Genomic DNA, 17511 nt, shown 5'->3' with positions numbered 1-17511 from the left:
CAAAGGCTTGAGAAACTGAACTAACAGACAGACCACTGTCCAAATCCAGACTGTTCACTGCAAGGCACACACAGGACAGACCAAAAAGGTACTGCAAAAGTTTCTGAAAAATAAACTAAAATGACAACTACAGTTCAAAGAATGTGGGTAGAAACTTATGACCTGAACCTAACCTGGTTGACAGCCTGCTAAGAGAAAATATCAACATTTTCCGTAGGTATCAACGCAAAACTCAAAGTCTGATACAATCCAAAATTACACTGCAAATGAAGCATGTAGAAAATAGCTGTCCAGGTGCGGTGGCTCACGCCTGTAATCCCAGCACTTTGGGAGGCCAAGGTGGGCAGATCACGAAGTCAGGAGTTTGAGACCAGCCTGACCAACATGGTGAAACCCTGTCTCTACTAAAAATATAAAAATTAGCTGGGTGTGGTGGCACACACCTGTAATCCCAGCTACTCAGGAGGCTGAGGCAGGAGATCTGCTTGAACCCGGGAGGCGGAGGTTGCAGTGAGCCAAGATTGCACCGCTTCACACCAGCCTGGGTGACAGAGCAAGACTCCGTCCCAAAAAAAAAAAAAAAAAAAAGCAACTCTACTAAGAAAATAAAATCAAAGATACCAATGCTGAAATAACACAGACTTTGAAATTATCTGATAAAACTTTTAAAGCAGCTATTTAAGGGCTTCAGCAAACAATCGAAAGTACTCTTGAAAGCAATGAAAAATAGAAAATCTTAGCAAAGAAACAAGACATTAAGCAGAATCAAATGGAAATTTTAGAACACAAAAACACAATAAGAAATAAATACAAATGGAAACTTTAGAACAGAAAAACACGATAATAAATAAAACTCATGGAGTGGCTCAAAATCAGAATGAACACAACAGAAAAAGAGTCAGGAAACTTGAAGATTATCAACAGGCATTATCCAATCTGAACAACAGAGAGAAAAAAGATTTTTAAAAAATTAACAGTGCTTCAGAAAACTGTGAGACAGTCTGGGCACACTGGCTTACGCCCATAATCCCAACACTTTGGGAGGCCAAGGCAGACAGATCACCTGAGGTCAGGAGTTCAAGACCAGCCTGGCCAACATGGTAAAACCCCATCTCTACTAAAAATACAAAAATTAGCCAGGTGTGGTGGTGGGCGCCTATAATCCCAGCTACTGGGGAGGCAACAGAATCGCTTGAACCCAGTAGGAGGAGGTTGCAGTGAGCCCAGATTGTTCCACTGCACCCCAACCTGGGTGACAAAGTGAGGCCCTGTCTCAAAGAAAAAAAAGAAGAAAAAAGAAAACTATAGGACAATAACAAAAAGTCTAACTTTCATATTATCAGATTTATAAAAGGAGAGGAGAAAGAGTACTAATGCTAAAAAAAAAAAAAAATTAAAGACTTAATGGCTGAAAACTTCCAATTTACCAAGGGATATAAACACATAAGTTTCAAGAAAGTTGGTGAAGCCCAGAAAACAGAAAGAAAATCCATGCCCATACACATTATAATTAGACTGCTGAAAATTAAGACAACAAAAAATCTCGAAAGCAGTCAGAGAACAATGATGTATTACCTACAGAGAGTAATAATTTGAATGAGAGCAGACTTCTCATAAGAAACTGCGGAGAAAGTGATACATTACTGGTGGGAAAGCAAATGGTTCAGATGCTGAGAAAAACAGTTTTACTATATGACCTCACAATTCCACTCCTAGGTATACACCCAAAAGAAATGAACATAAGGACTCAATTGAGTACATGTTCACACACGTTCACAGTAGTGCTATTCAGAATAGCAGAAAGGTAGAAACAGCCCAAATACTTATCAACAGATAAATGAACAAACTGTGGCATATACATACAATTATTATTCAGCCATAAAAAGGAATGAAGTGGCTAGGTGCAGTGGCTCATGCCTGTATTCCCAGCACTTTGGGAAGCCAAGGCGGGTGGATCACTTGAGGTCAGGGGTTTGAGACCAGCTTGGCCGACATGGCAAAACCCCGTCTCTACTAAAAAAAATATACAAAAATTAGCTGGGCATGGTGGTACGTTCCTGTAACTCCAGCTACTCAGGAAGCTGAGGCAGAATTGCTTAAATCTGGGAGGCAGAGGTTGCTGTGAGCTGAGATTGCACCACTGCATTCCAGCCTGGGCATCAGAGCAAGACTCTGTCTCAAAAAAAAAAAAAAAAAAAGGAATGAAGTACTGCTATATGCTACAATTAAAATGAACGTACAAAACGTTATGTCAAGTGAAAGTCAGACTAAAAATGTCAAATGTTATATGATTCCCTTTATATGAAACTTCCAGAAAAGATAAATGTAGGGACAGAATGCCAACTGGTGATTGTCAGAGGCCAGGGAGAGTAAAGAATGAGGAGAAACTGCTTACAAGGTATGAAGTTTTACTTTGGAAATAAATTTTACCTTAATAAATTACTTTAAAAAATAAAACTGAATGATCTAAATCATTGTACCTATCACAGGTCCAGTATCCCTCTTCCAGGGTACATTTACCCTTTGAAGATCCTTGAAATCCTTTCTGCCTGTGGACCTCTATTGGAGCTATCTCGATTCTTCAGAGGTTTCATTCCAGCTGAACTCAAAATAGAAGTGGTCAGAGTCTCAACTGCAATGTCCACTGCCCCTATTCAAATACACTCAACCCAGTAACCTAGGATCTCTGCATACTAAGAAGTATTGAGAAGATAGCAGGGGAAATAACAACAACAACAACAAAATCCTGTTAAACCTTCCAGAGAAATTGCTGTGCCCTTGTTTTAAATAAACCTATCTAGTGAGGCCACTGCTATAACTCTCCTCCAAAACAAGGACCATCTGTTCCAAGCTGGCGGACTGTCTACACCTAAATAAAGAAAACTCACAATTTTTTTTTTTTTTTTTGAGATGGAGTCTCACTCTTTTGTCCAGGCTGGAGTGCAATGGCACAGTCTCGGCTCCTGGGTTCAAGCAATTCTCCAACCTCAGCCTCCCAAGTAACTGGGATTACAGGCGCCTGCCACCATGCTCAGCTAATTTTTGTATTTTTAGTAGAGATGGGATTTCACCATGTTGGTCAGACTGGTCTCAAACTTCTGACCTCAGGTGATCCATCTGCCTTTGCCTCCCAAAGTGCTGGGATTACAGGAGTGAGCCACCGTGCCTGGTCCATAATTTTTGAGAGGCAGTTTGTCTTTTCCAGTAAATATATATAATTAAAGTTTGGCTTAAATGAGCATCTTCTTTATATGCACAGAAGGAAGACTGGAAAGAACTGTTTAAATTAGCAATGGAATTAAAGACAACTTTTATTTTCTTCATGCTTTTTTTCTATGTATTACTTACATAGTAAAAAAAGTAATTAAACAATTAGACATACTGTAAAAATATTAAATGAGTAAATTAAAAACAGCAAAACAAAAGCAGTCAAGAATAGAAGATACGTTAAAATAAATTCTTCCAGCATTCCATTCCAAGGCATCTGTGAACCTGTGGAGTAGACACCATGAGCAAAGCTTACCCTCCCAAGTTGAAAAAATTGATGGACAAAAAGTTATCATTGAAAATTAAATGGTGGCAGACATGTCCAAGGAATATTGTGGGGATTTGATCCCTTTATGAATCTTGTGATAGATTAATGTGTGGAGATGGCAACTAGTGGGCAACAGAACAATATTGGAATGGTGGTAATGCGATGTAATGGCATCATCATGTTAGAAGCCTTGGAACAAGTATAAATAATGGCTGTTCAGCAGAAAAACCCATGTCCCCCTCTCAAAAGGGCCTGTTTTACTATGATGTAAAAATTAGGTCATGTATATTTTCATATTAGACTCTTTGTTAAATAAACTTCTGTAATGGTCAATAAATAAATTCTTCTAACAGTCTCAACTATGTTATATCACATTTAGCAAAGAGTTGATAATAGGAGGGAAGGAAGGAAGAAAGCTGTACTCATTCAAGCATTATTTGCTACAATACAAACATAGAAACACTAACCTAATGCAGCATGAACATTCTCAAGTTACTTGCCAAAACACATTGATTCTGTGAATGCTACTAAATTATTAATCCAATTTGAATGTTGGATGCTTAACTCTTCATTTTTATATAACAGACTCATAGAGTAGATGGATTCACAAAATTTTTTGTTTTTTTGAGAACTGCTTCCTGAACTCAAGGTTGAGTCTCTAAGGGCCTTGTCTAAAAAACCTGCCCACCCACTCCACCTCTCATCACAGCTTTTTAAAGCAAAACTAAACCAACTCCCCAAACACCATCCCAACGCACACAAACCATCACCACCACCACCACTACTCTTGAGCTGTGTCAGTTAAAATTTCTCTTGACAGAATTAACTAAGAGACCCACAGACCGGATGGAAGTCAAGGAAACTGAATTACATGAATGGCAACATTTAAGAAAGAAAGTTTACACATTCTTACCCTAAGCTTTCTTCTAATGTACCACACCTACTGTGCTCAAAACTCGATTTTTCTTCCTTGGAGTATGTGAAATGTCCTATTATCTTCCCAATATATTTTCATTTTCACTTAAGCTAACCAGTATCAGATTCTATTTCTTGCAAAAAGCATCTTAACCAATATTACAAAGGCACCAAAATTAACAAACATAAGAACTAATAATGCCCAAAGTAGTATAGGTTAAGAGTATGACCTCTGAGGCCAAACCAACTAAACATGAATCCTGCCTCTGCTACATACTAACTTCGAGACCTTGGGCAAGTTATTTAATGTTTTTGTGCCTAAGTTTTATTATCTGTAAAATACAGCAATAGTAGTACCTACCTCTTTGGGTTGTTAAAATGACTAAAAGAATTAATACATGAAAAGCTGAAAATGGTGGCTTGTACATGGCAACTAATTATACACATTGATCACGATTGTGTATAAAAGTATAACTAATATCCTTAAAAGAGTAATAGAGAATATCATATTCTTGGAACAAGAGAAAGATAATTAAGAAAAAAGCAATTACAGAACTTAGAAATGAAATAACAAACTGATAGAAATAAAAAAGCACTAAAAGATGGGGTGAACTTCATTTAAAGACGAATTAGTGAGCTAAATTGAAGCGTGAGTCAAAGAAACCCTACAGAATGAATTGCAAAAGGACAGAGAGAAAAAAATGATGAAAGTATAAACTCTGTCATCAAATTATACCAATGACTCAGTATTATGAATGATCTCAACAATCTGATTTTTCTTATACTCAAAAGCTTTAGTCTAATCATATGAAAATATTAACTTTCAATAATCTTGAGCTTCAATTCAAGTTATTGAAACAAAAAAAAATCTCTTAAGCCCATCTGATCACTGGTTTTCTTCATAGTATGAAATTATGGTTTAGCTGTTTGAAAAGAATGAAACATTCTTAACATTAATTCTTCATAAACCTTTAAACTTTAATGTTGATCTAAAACAGAAACTTCAAAGCTATAGTCAGGTCTTTGTAAACTGACCCAACAATGTACCCATTCACCCTCCTCTTTGCCTGCTGCATCCTCCAACCCGCCAGTCCACAGTGTCTAAGCAGGCCCAATCTGAAAAGGGATACGGGGAATAAATAAGCAAGGACTGGTCTGCATAATAATGTAAACACTAACTCTACCCTATAAATTCTTTGCAAATGATGAGGTGCTGGGGAAAATATTTGGCTTCCTTTTCAGGTGTCGAGACCACATTGTCTCTGAGAATTAATACCTGTCCTTTGGGGAGAAGACAGAGAAACAAGATAGAATAAAAAAAGGGGTGATTACAACTCTCACTGATACGGTAATCACAAAGGCCCCTCTCTTCACCACATCCTCCACTGGTTTTTGCAGGGTCTGGAATCCCAAAGGACAATACTGACTAGCCTAACAGGGAGTTAGGGTGGGAAAACTGGGATGAAGGAAGAATGTGGGAAGGCAGTACTTTTCTATATTGACGAACACCCAAAAATAAAGGGTTAATATCTTGAGATGGGAACAACACTTGTGGATGAAAGAATGAGGTTTCCAGAAAGAAAGGTGGAGATCCACACAGCAGAGGTGACATGAAAGTGGTGTTCCTGACAGAAGCATATATCTGAAAACAGGGCTGCAAAGTTACAAATGAGGCATGACCAAAAAGGGGACATCTATGAAGGGTTTGACTTATCAGGTGCCTTTTCTTGGGATACGAGAAACCCCATATTTAGCATGGAGCTATACATTTCCTCTTTCTATACTAGAATTCCAAAATTTTATAGCTTTATGTGATGGTTTTTGGAAGAATAAGAGAAAAACGTAGTAAAAAGATGCATGGCCTGCCTCAAGTTTAACTGTTTAAGTTTAATTACCTCTAAATGGCAATATCTAGGAGTTCACTCACTAGCGGCTGAGTTAATACAAGACCAAAGCAGAATTTGTATGGTTCCAACTCAAAATCTTACCAATGAAATACTTTAAAAAACTCTTTAACAAAGCCAATTCTTAGCTGTTAAAAAACAATGGCACAAAGAGAAATACGGGTTCAAAATCTAAAAAAAAAAAGTTATTTTCCATAGTTCCACAACATACCTGAGAAATGTGCTAAGTTTGTTGTAGGGCTTTAAATAATAATTAGGTGAGTTTTAAACACCTAACATCTCTAAAGATTTAATCAAATTTAACTTTCCTAGATAAATAATTTACTAGATAAAATAATTTATACTAAATCCAATAAATTGCAAGAAAATGGAAAGCCTACTAAAGCCCATCTTCCTTTTCTAATGTATTAATTGACTTAAAGACCAGGAGTTGCATAATCCAAAGTTCAATATCAAAAATTCACTTCTTAATTTATCTTAAAGTACTGGTTACTACGGCCAGGCACGGTGGTTCACGCCTGTAATCCCAGCACTTTGGGAGGCTGAGGCGGGAAGATCACGAGGTCAGGAGACAGAAACTATCCTGGCCAACATGGTGAAACCCTGTCTCTACTAAAAATACAAAAATTAGCTGGGTGTGGTGGCGGGCACCTGTAATCCCAGCTACTCAGGAGGCTGAGGCAGGAGAATCACTCGAACCCGGGAGGCGAAAGTTGCAGTGAGCTGACACTGTGCCAATCCAGCCTGGCAACAGAGCAAGATTCTGTCTCAAAAAAAAAAAAGTACTGGTTACTACATTCCAAGTCCTACGAAACATATTCCACACCACTAAAAGTAATAAAAATGTACATAACCTTTAGAAATAATTGTTAGAGAAAAATTATTTAGGATGCATGAGTTTAATTAATTAAAATAAGAAATTTGAAAGCTATAAAGTATTTTTTAAAATCTAAGGTAGTTCTACTATTATACCTACTGCCTTTGTTAAAAGCAGTGCTTTCCTTAGAAGAGCCTCTCTCTTCCCCCGCCCCCCGCAAAATCCATCACTTATCTAATGATACCATTATCTCCTTCAAATATTTTTAGCTAGTGAAACAACTCACTGCACAGCAGAGGAGGTACTAAATATCTGTGGAATAAACAATCCATTTATTATGTAGCAGGTAAAATAACTTTAAAGTTTTTAAATTATTTTCATAGAGACCTGATTAAAAACATATCCATGTTTATTTCTGTGAGAAACAAATTAAGATTATACCCTATAAAATAAATAAGTTGAGTCATCCTGATGTTTAGAGCCATCCTGATAAGAAACGTGGTCACCTTCTTAGCATCCTTAAAAGATTTCCAGAAAGGCTAGCTGAAAATACATTCCCTACCTCCAACAAATGACTGTTAGAGGTTACTTCTCATCCACCTAAGCAGATGTAACAGAAAATGGATAGTCTGTCTACTTGGGGCTTCTAAACGTTGTTTGGCACTGAAGGTTTACTTTGGAGACTGGGTCATGAAGCTTGACCTCTTAATTACTGACCTTTTGTTATACATGAAATTCCTTCCTTATTTTCTTGTTCCTAGATCACACCAGATGATGCCAGGGATAAAAGACCCCTGACTGTGATAAAAGACCCTTTGACCATTACATCCTTAATGTGAAATGTTAAATATACCCTTCCCCCAAAAAGAAACACTGCCTATAACTAATTGAATTGCTCTAACTATGCACTAACCTCGTACGAAAAATGATGTAACCCTGTTAAGCATCCCGAGGCCTTCCCTATGTAAAGGACCCTCAAACCTCTCCACTTTGGAGCATTTACCTCATCCTTTAGGAGTCTGTGTCCTCCTGTGTGACCATCCTCAAGTTTTATGCTCAAATAAACTCAATTTTAAATCATATTGCCTAAATGTCATTATTAACATTGACATGGAGCTGATTATCACTCCTTTGTTTTACCTCTATACCCAGTAAACATAACTGTAACTGCAGTAACTATACCCTGTCACCATTATTTATTTATATATTTTCATCTTGAACTTGACCATGAGATCCTTGATGAAAAAAACAACAGTCTTATTTATCTTTGTTTCTCCATGACCAATGGAAATATTATAACCAGTATCATCTTACCACAGATTCCTTTATCAAGGCTTCCTGAGAGTCCTTAAAGATCAAGGATGTGCAAACTACTGTGAAAGAGGTGGGGGCTAAATCCAACCCTCAGTCTGTTTGGCACAGCCCATGAGGAACGCTGCTTCTGCATTTTTAAAAGGTTGAAAAAAAAATAATAATATCTTGTGACATGCAAAAGTTATATGAAATTCAAATTTCAGTGTCTATAAATACAGTGTTATTGGAACACAGCCATGCTGATTCATTTATGTATTATCTATGACTGCTTTTGTGCTACAACAGTAAAGTTATTGAGACAGAGACCATACTGTCTGCAAACCTAAAATATTTACTATCTGGCACTTTACAAAAAAAGTTGGTCAACTCCTGTAAAAAGGAAGAAGAGGGGAAGTGAGAAAAGTGGCATATTCATTTAACATTTACTGAAGGATTTATGCATCCAACATTACGAGGCAAAAAAAAATAAAGTTAGACACTGTCACTAACTTTGCAGAGAGATAAAATTTAATATAATGTGATAAGAGAGAAAGAGCCTGGAAAGGAGTGGAATGGAATTTCCAGGCAGAAAGAAAAGAATGGTAAAGCTAGACTCCCAAACAAAAGGGCTTGACTTTTGTGAAGAACAGGGATACCTGCCATATGGCAGAGGCATAAGGCAAAGTGAACTGGAGCAAGGGGTGCAGATGTATGTTCTAGATAACACAGTAAAGGCAGGCATTGGGAATGGATTACGAAGTTTCTGGTATCCAAAATTAGACACCCTAATTTGTGCACTCATATCTTTCCTCTACTGTACTTTTCACACCTGTGAGTCATGTTTAATTTCCTAGCAATCACATATTCCACTAGTCCATCACTCTCCCAATCCCCAAATCTCCAAAGCTTCCATCTGTAGGATCACCCTCAGATTATGACCTTGAATCCTACTTTACTGAGAAAACTGAAGCAATTAAAAGAGATTTCCAAAATCCACCACAAAGTAATGTTATACATTTCAACAATGTGCCATTTCAGCCTAAACTGAAGACTGATTTCATTACAACTCTGAACCACAAGAAATTAAATGCAATCTGGTATTAGCTACACTTTTAAACTAAGATATTTTTGGAATGAGAGATTAGGAACATATCTGGCACATGAAACAAACTCCTGCCTAGCTACATCATTTGCTTCTCAATCAATGAAATAAAAGCACTACAAAATATGCCTTTTAGCTTAAAAAGGGATAAATTATAAATGCTCTCATCTTCTTTATTGCTTTAAAATTTACTGTAAGGTGGTGCAATAATAAAACAAAATGCAGTCAGGTGCAGTGGCTCACGTGGCAATCCCAGTGGGAGGATGGCTTGAGCCCAAGAGTTCAAGATCAACCTGGGCAACATAGAGAGACACTGTCTCTACCAAAAAAAAAAAAAAAAATAGCCAGGTGTAGGGGCACACAACTGTGGTCCCAGCTACTTGGGAGGCTGAGGTGGGAGGATCACTTGAGCCTGCGAAGTCAAGGCTGCAGTGAGCCAAGATCCTGCCACTGCACTTCATCCTGGGTGATAGAATGAGACCCTGTCTCAAAAAAAAAAAAATGCTAGTTGTCAATATAATTTAACCTAAATTTTATGACAGTGTTTCTTGCTGAGGGAGAAAATAACAATGCAATGGTACACAGAGGACAAGTCATCCAATAAATTTTCTTATGCATAATAGGTTCTTAAAAGCTTGCCCTTAAAACTATTTTTAATCCAACTAATTTACATACTAGAAAAGTTATGACTTAGTACAATATCATAAAATTCTTTTATGCAATCACCCTCTCAACTAAACTCAAGGACAGAGATTATAAATTGTATTCATATCGGTACTCTTGGCACATAGTATATAGTATCTGGAATGTAAGAGACATGCAACAAACCAGCCTGGGCAATATAGCAAGACTTCGTCTCTGAAAAACAAATAAAAAATTAGCTGGGCGCAGTGACACACGCCTGTAGCCCCAGCTATTCAGCAGGGTCCCTAGAGTCCAGACGTTCAAGGCTGCAGTGAACTTTGATCGCACCACTGCACTCTAGCCCGAGACGCTGTCTCTTTAAAAATAAAAGACATGCAATACACATGGAATGTACTAATAAATTTGCTCTTATAGTGAATGTAAGATTTCCCTACACTAAATCTGTTTGAAAGGAAATATACTCAAACAGCACATATGCAAAGATTAACGCCTCTTTAGTTTGATTTTAACACAAATACCCACAAAGCCCTAACTGCCCTAATAATGTTCCCTACTATGGAGTCTTCCCTAAAACACATACAATATTGCTCTCCTGGCAAACACAAAATATAATAAATAAAGCACCAGAATTAGGGTCTGGCAGCCCGGGTTGGAATCTCAACTCCATCCTTTTACTAGTTGAGACCTTAATAAGTTACTTAACCTCTTTGAGGCCCATTCTCCACACCTGCCCAACTGGAATAACCCCCTCCAATCCTACAGGGTTGCTGTCAGAATGAAAAGAGCTAATACCGAGCCTGGCTTAAAGCTGTAGTCCAGCAAATACTCCTCTTCCCTTAGACTCCTTCAGAACGCCCTTGTAGAAAGTAAACGTGGTTATTATCTTCATTATTTTCGGACTTATTTATTTAAAACGTAAATCGAAGCCTGAGGAGCCCAGGGGAAACCCTCCTTCAGCTTAATAGCTCCAGCCTGCCCAGCTTTCCGATCCAATTAAGTATTTCCATGCCTGGAGCTCCTATTCGTGTTTTAGGATCAGGGAATTTCCCTCCCAAACTGTGTCATGAGATCTGCGCATTTTCTTCTCACTGAAACTCCTTTTAACACGCAAGGTAATGATCCGCGCGTAACCTCGCAGGGAAAAGCAAGCGCTCCTTACCCAGCTGTTCAGACGGAAATTTACATCAATATTTGTTTTCCTTCTTTCCCTGAGGTTGCTGAGGGTGGAACGACAGCGTCCAGGCAAAGGCAGTGTCCCGAAGTCCCACGGCCGGACCCGGTCCCAGGGGAGCCTCGCGGAGCCCCCGCCCCAGGGCCCCGACCCCCTCACGTCCGCATCCTGGGCGCTCCCACCGCATCCCCGAGGCTGGCAACCCGCGCTTCCCGGGAGCTGAGGGAGGTCTGTTTCCCTCAGCTCGCCGCCTCTGCCCGCTTCCGAGCCCGCTTCACCCCACACCTCAGACGCCGAACTCCCCTTCTCTCCCCGCCGTCCCTCGCTGGCCAGCCCCTCCTCGTCCCCTCAACTCCCCCAGGGACGGCTGTCCCAGGCTTGCCTCAAGCGCCGCCGCCGCCCGCAACGCCCGCCTCACCTCAGGGCCCGAGCCGCAGAGCTGTCAGGCCTGGACGCGCTCAGTTTGTTGACTCAGTGCGGGTGACCCGGCTGGGATCTGTGCGAGGGCGCGGCCGCTCGCACCCGCGCGCTCCTGGCGCAGGCAGAGCCGGCAGCGCGCCGGCCAGCTGGAGAAGCTGGCGGCGCCGAAGTCGCGCCCCGCCTCCTGCAGAGCGCACCTGAGGGCGGGGCTCCTAGAAAACGCCGCTCCGCGTACGGGCGCGCTTCAGACGCTCGGCCCCGCGCGTCCCGGCGCACGCAGGCAAGCAGCGCGCCCGGAAGAGGAGAGCGGCTGAGGGTGGGGCGAGCGGTGGCGCGCCGCTGCCCAGGGCTCCTGAGCCACTAGAGTCAGGCCTCGTGGCTCTTCCCCAGGGCCTTCCACGCCTGGGTTCTGCGGGGATCTCGCCACGCTCTTTCTGGAGGCACGGGCAAAAACCACGGCCTCGTGTCTCAGTGGTAAACCTGCCGCCTCTTAGCGGGTGACCTTGGCCCACGGCCCTCTCCTCATCTGCCTCGCCCAGTCACGTCTCCTCTTAAGCATCCTTGCCGTCTGTCTCCTGGCATTTGGATGGGCCTCTCTGAACGCGTTTTGAGTCCTCTGCAGCCCCTCTTCCTCCCGCCGCGGCATCTGGAGTGCTGTGGCCCCGTTTCCGTAACTCTTGCCTCCCCTCCCCAGCCTCCTCATTCGCCCTCACACCCCGACCTGGGAGGTCCTCCCACTGAGGGTGCTTGTAGTTCGCGGAGTGTCCTCATCAAAGACTGGGAATGCGGCAGTTGCTGAATTTTCCAAACGGCCTGAGACACATGACATCTGTGAGAGACTGGATACTGCACTTACTTTGCTAAAAATATAATCTAGTGTTTTGAGCTTCATTACTCAAAGTGACCTAAATGGGGTCAAAAGTTATTAACACTAACATTACATATTTTCCTCTCCACATTTCTGTATAGTCACATTCCCTTGCACAAAGACTTTTTTTTTATTCTGTCAATCCTGTGTACATCATGTATTTTTTTTTACTTGTCTTTGTGTTATCTGCTTCTCGAATTTAAACCAGATCTCCCCAACATGCACTCTGCTTTCTAAATTCTTAGGGGAAAAACAAACAAACAAACAAGGAATCAAGTTTTACTTATGGAATATGAATTAAACAGAAAATTCAAAGAGGTTCGTCAGAATCCTTGATGATTAAAACAGCGGTCCCCAACATTTTCGGCACCAGGGACCAGTTTCATGGAAGACAGTTTTTTCTGGGGGAGGGAGGATGGTTTGGGGATGATTCAAGCACATTATATTTACTGTGCACTTTATTTCTACTGTTACTACACTGTAATATGTAATGAAATAATTATACAACTCACCATAATGTAGAATCAGTGGGAGCCATGAGCTTGTTTTCTTGCAACTAGACAGTCTCATCTGGGGGTGATGGGAGACAGTGACACATCATCAGGCATTAGATTCTCATAAGGAACACGCAACCTAAATCCCTCACATGTGCAGTTCACAAAAGGGTTCTCGCTCCTATCACAATCTAATGCCACTGCTGATCTGACAGGAAATGGAGTTCAGGCCCTAATGCCAGCCATGGGGGGCCCCTGTAAATACAGATAAAGCTGCACTCACTTGCCCTCCGCTCACCTCCTGCTGTGCCGCTTGGTTCTTCGCAGGCCACAGATCCCGGTAGCAGTCTCTGGCCTGGGGATTGGGGACCCCTGGATTAAAAGATCTAGCAGTGGGGATGGGGGAAAGGGAGATAAGTATATTCAAAAAACTACACCAGGAAACTAAAGAAGGCATGTAATGAAAACTATCCATGATATATTCTGTCTCTTTTGGAAACATCTAGAACATTTTAGTTACAAATTCTCAATGACCTAGGATTTGGGGCCAAGTAAAGAAATATACATGAAAGATAAACTCGGTTAACATGTTACTGAACCATACTTTCACCCCAACACTTCTCACTAGTAGCCTTAACCTGCCTTAACTTCAGAAGTCTACTCATTTCTACTACTATTCTAGGCATTTATTTCTTACATTTCTTATCCTTGTAATGTTCTCTGTCATTCATTCTGTCTGCTCATGCTTTTACTCTTGTTTCAAAATGACATGACCAAAACCCAATTCTCCAAAAATCTCATCACCCTGGACAAAATGATCTCACTCTCCTCCCAACTGCCTACATACTACCATCTTGTTCACATCATTTTATTTACTTACCATCTCTTCAATTAAATTGTAAATAGTCTTAGGTTAAGAGCTTTTTCTTGACTTGTCTTTTTCTTTTCTTTTCTTTCTTTCTTTATTTTTGTGACAAAGTTTTGCTCTGTCACCCAGGCTGGAGTGCAGTGCCGTGATCACAGCTCACTGCAACCTCTACCTCCCAGGCCCAAGCGATCCTTCCACCTCAGCCTCCTAAGTAGCTGGGACTACAGGTGCATGCCACCACACAGACTAGTTTTTGTATTTTGTTGTAGAGACAGGGTTTTTCCATGTTGCCTAGGCTGGTATCAAGCTCCTGGGCTCAAGTGATTCTCTGTCCTTGGCCTCCAAAAGTACTGGGATTACAGGCCTGAGCCATAGCACCCAGGCGAAAGCTTCTTCTTATACCAATTTAAATTTCCAAGTCCTATGCATCATAGTATACAGTAAATATTTTTAATGCTACCAATGAGAAAACACATATAATAAGCAAGAATATGCAAATATTTTCATTTCCCCCACAAAATGTCACCACCCACTCAACAAGGGCTACCTACTCATAAAAGGGAAGATATCAAATTCCCCTTATAGGATGAATGACAAAATTATGATGGTGATATTGTTTGGCTCTGTGTCCCCAACCAAATCTCACCTTGAATTGTAATACTTCCCACATGTCAAAGGTGACCAGGAGGAGACAATTGAATCCTGGGGACAGTTTTCCCCATGCTGTTCTCATGATAGAGGGTGAGTTCTTACAAGATCTGATGGTTTTATAAGGGGCTTCCCCCTTCACTCGGCACTCATTCTCTCTCCTGCTGCCCTGTGAAGACGTGCCTTCTACCATGATTGTAAGTTTCCTGAGGCTTCCCTCACCATGTGAAACTGTGAGTCAATTAAACCTCTTTTCTTTATAAATTCCCTAATCTTGGGTATGTACTTATAGCTGCCTGAGAACAGACTAATACAGATGTAATACAGTTGTAAGAATAATTTAACAGAGGGAATACTAAATAAGACCTACTAATAAAAAGATTGCCACAAATTGATGTATGGACCCTGACATATTTTACTGTCTGTTTGAACAGGTTATTTATCAAACTATTTGTACCTTGTAAACAATGTAGCCATATAATCTCAATCTAAATTTCCATAGTTACCAGGTCCCAGTAGTAAGTAAGCAGCTTCAGGGAAGGTGTTCCTTTCTGAGCTTCCGTATCTAGGAAAGGGAAACAAGCCATACTGATGGGTTGTCATGGTGGCAACTCTAGTCCCCACATCTCATTGATACATTTCTTAGACAAATAAATCAGATGGGAATACATAAATCATGGGAGTTGTAGATTGAGATTTCACAAGTTGCCTAGCTGTACAAAATTAATGGTGAACCAGAATTTTGACAGTATTTAATGTAGAGTAAGAGAATAAGGCTTGCTACCCTAGATAAGAACCTACAACCTACCCTCCTCCTGCTGGTGAACAATGAATTCTATTTGTGTTACTTTTTAATTTGCTAGACATCAAAGCCTTATTTAATGGAGTCTGTATGCTATTTTTGCCAAAATTAAGAGCAAAATTGTTAAATTGTTACAGCACCTTTTTTACTATCGACTTAGTACATTAATTTGCATGATTAAAATACATTGAAAATTACATGACTATTTTTTAAAATCTGTGATTATTAAATGCTATTATTTGTTTTTAAACATTTAACATTTCTACAAGGGTAAAAAAAGGTTTCAAGAGAAATGATGTGGTTTATATATTCAGAGTTTAGATTCAGTATTCGGTATTTCAAATTGGTACGTTTGTCTAGAATGAGTTAAAGCATATAAAGAAATGCAGCCTTGGCTGACAAAGTAGGCAGGGAATCAAGCAGCTTTACCAGTAAATAGAATTCCAAACTAGCATATCAAATGTGGCCGAAATTGTTATTAAATAGCTCAGTAATATGATTAATTGATAATTGTTGGAGGGTTACAGGGGAGGGATTGGAGAAGAGAAGGACTTCTAAAGGTAGTTTTAGTTTGATTTTTATTATTACTACTAATATTATTATTACTATTGTTTTTATTACAACAAAAATAATTTTAAGTATTTTACCCTTTTTGTTTCTCCAAACAGAAAAATTAGTCAAAGAGACTGATATTTGAAGAATGTATAGCCAAATTTGATGTTTAAAACTTAACCAACCAACAAGTATTTATTAAGTGTCCAGTATTCTTGTTTGGTAAAATCTCCCAACTTTCTAGGTGAACCAAACGAAAAAAGGTAAAGAAATCAACAATTGTTCTGAGAGTTTTTTAAAAAATACTATAAAAGTATCAAATAAGGAAGATAATATTTCTTCCACTGTTAAATTATGTGGTGCAAATTGTAAAATGCTATAGAGAAATCTTTGAGAACTAGAGATACCTGGTAACTTCAAGAGGGAAAAATGGGAAGATTGGTTTAATTAGAGTGAAGAATTATAATAGAGGGCAGAGAGAAACCTTCATAAATTTTTATAAACACAGTTTGTAATTTACCTAAGAGAATAATGTAAACATTAAAGAGAAATTTGACTCAAGTTTTCTTTTCTTTTCCTTTTCAGTAAAGAAAATGGACTTTACGTTGGTAAAGGTGAAACAACATACAAAGAGGACTAAAACTTGAGACAGGTGAGGAGGTAGTAAGAAAACACCCATCTGTTTCAAATAAGTTCATGTTTCCAGGGACAAATTACGTCCCACAGCTGTTTACAAGTAACCTAAGGTCTATTGCTGGTGAGTTCTGAGAAACTGTAAAAAAGAAAAAAGATGATAGATCACTTGCTTAAAACATGGTGAAAAGGTAGACATTGAAAACTGTAGAACAGAAAAGTAAAACTCCAGAGTCCATAGTTAGATGTATTAGAATTTGGTGGTCACTCGGAACCAGACTGACTAAAATAAGACAAGTCACACCACACTTCTTTATTTGATCTTTGAGAGAAGATGGAATGTTATGGCTATGATATAAATTAATTTCAGCAAAGCATTTAATCCAGTCTTTCATATCTTTGTGGATGTGCCTAAAATAGGGGCCTGATTTAATTATGATTAGGTAAATTCAAAATTAGTTGGATAACTGTACCCTGATTTTTGTTCATATTTTTCATAAATTACATAGGTGAAGAAATCATTGTGGTCAAATCAGCAGGTGAAACAAAAACTACATAGCATAGAAAATATGACTGAAGACAGAACCAGAAAACAAAATTATTTTAACAATTTGAACTGTGAGCTAAAACCTAAAAGATAAAATTTAACAGAAATATATGAAAATTTCTACATTCAAGTTGAAAAATACAAGAGCACAAGTACAAAGTGGGATGGGTTCTAGCTTAGCCATGCGAAAAACGTTCAGAGGTTTTAGTGTCTGCCGAGATCAATGTGAGGATAGCCTGAAGTTACACCTCTAACACTTCCATTTGAAAATACTGCCCTACCTTCCTCCTCCCTTTC

The 17511-nt window shown here is 39.5% G+C and overlaps 1 protein-coding gene and 1 pseudogene across 1 annotated transcript in view; one reads left to right on the top strand and one right to left on the bottom strand.

The window, feature by feature from the left end:
- The window catches only part of ABCA5 (ATP binding cassette subfamily A member 5), an 87139-nt gene extending 74633 nt beyond the window's left edge, over positions 1–12506 (bottom strand). Inside the window, exon 1 of the mRNA XM_031011536.3 lies at positions 11801–12506. The gene's annotated coding sequence lies outside the window, so the exon portion shown is untranslated. The remainder of the gene's footprint in view (positions 1–11800) is intronic.
- Positions 3509–3740, top strand: LOC101141993 (small nuclear ribonucleoprotein G-like; annotated as a pseudogene).
- Positions 12507–17511: the final 5005 nt, after the last annotated feature.

The sequence above is a fragment of the Gorilla gorilla genome, chromosome 4, assembly GCF_029281585.2.
Source record: "Gorilla gorilla gorilla isolate KB3781 chromosome 4, NHGRI_mGorGor1-v2.1_pri, whole genome shotgun sequence".
Lineage (NCBI taxonomy): Eukaryota > Metazoa > Chordata > Mammalia > Primates > Hominidae > Gorilla > Gorilla gorilla.
This window is presented reverse-complemented; position numbering and strand designations above follow the sequence as displayed.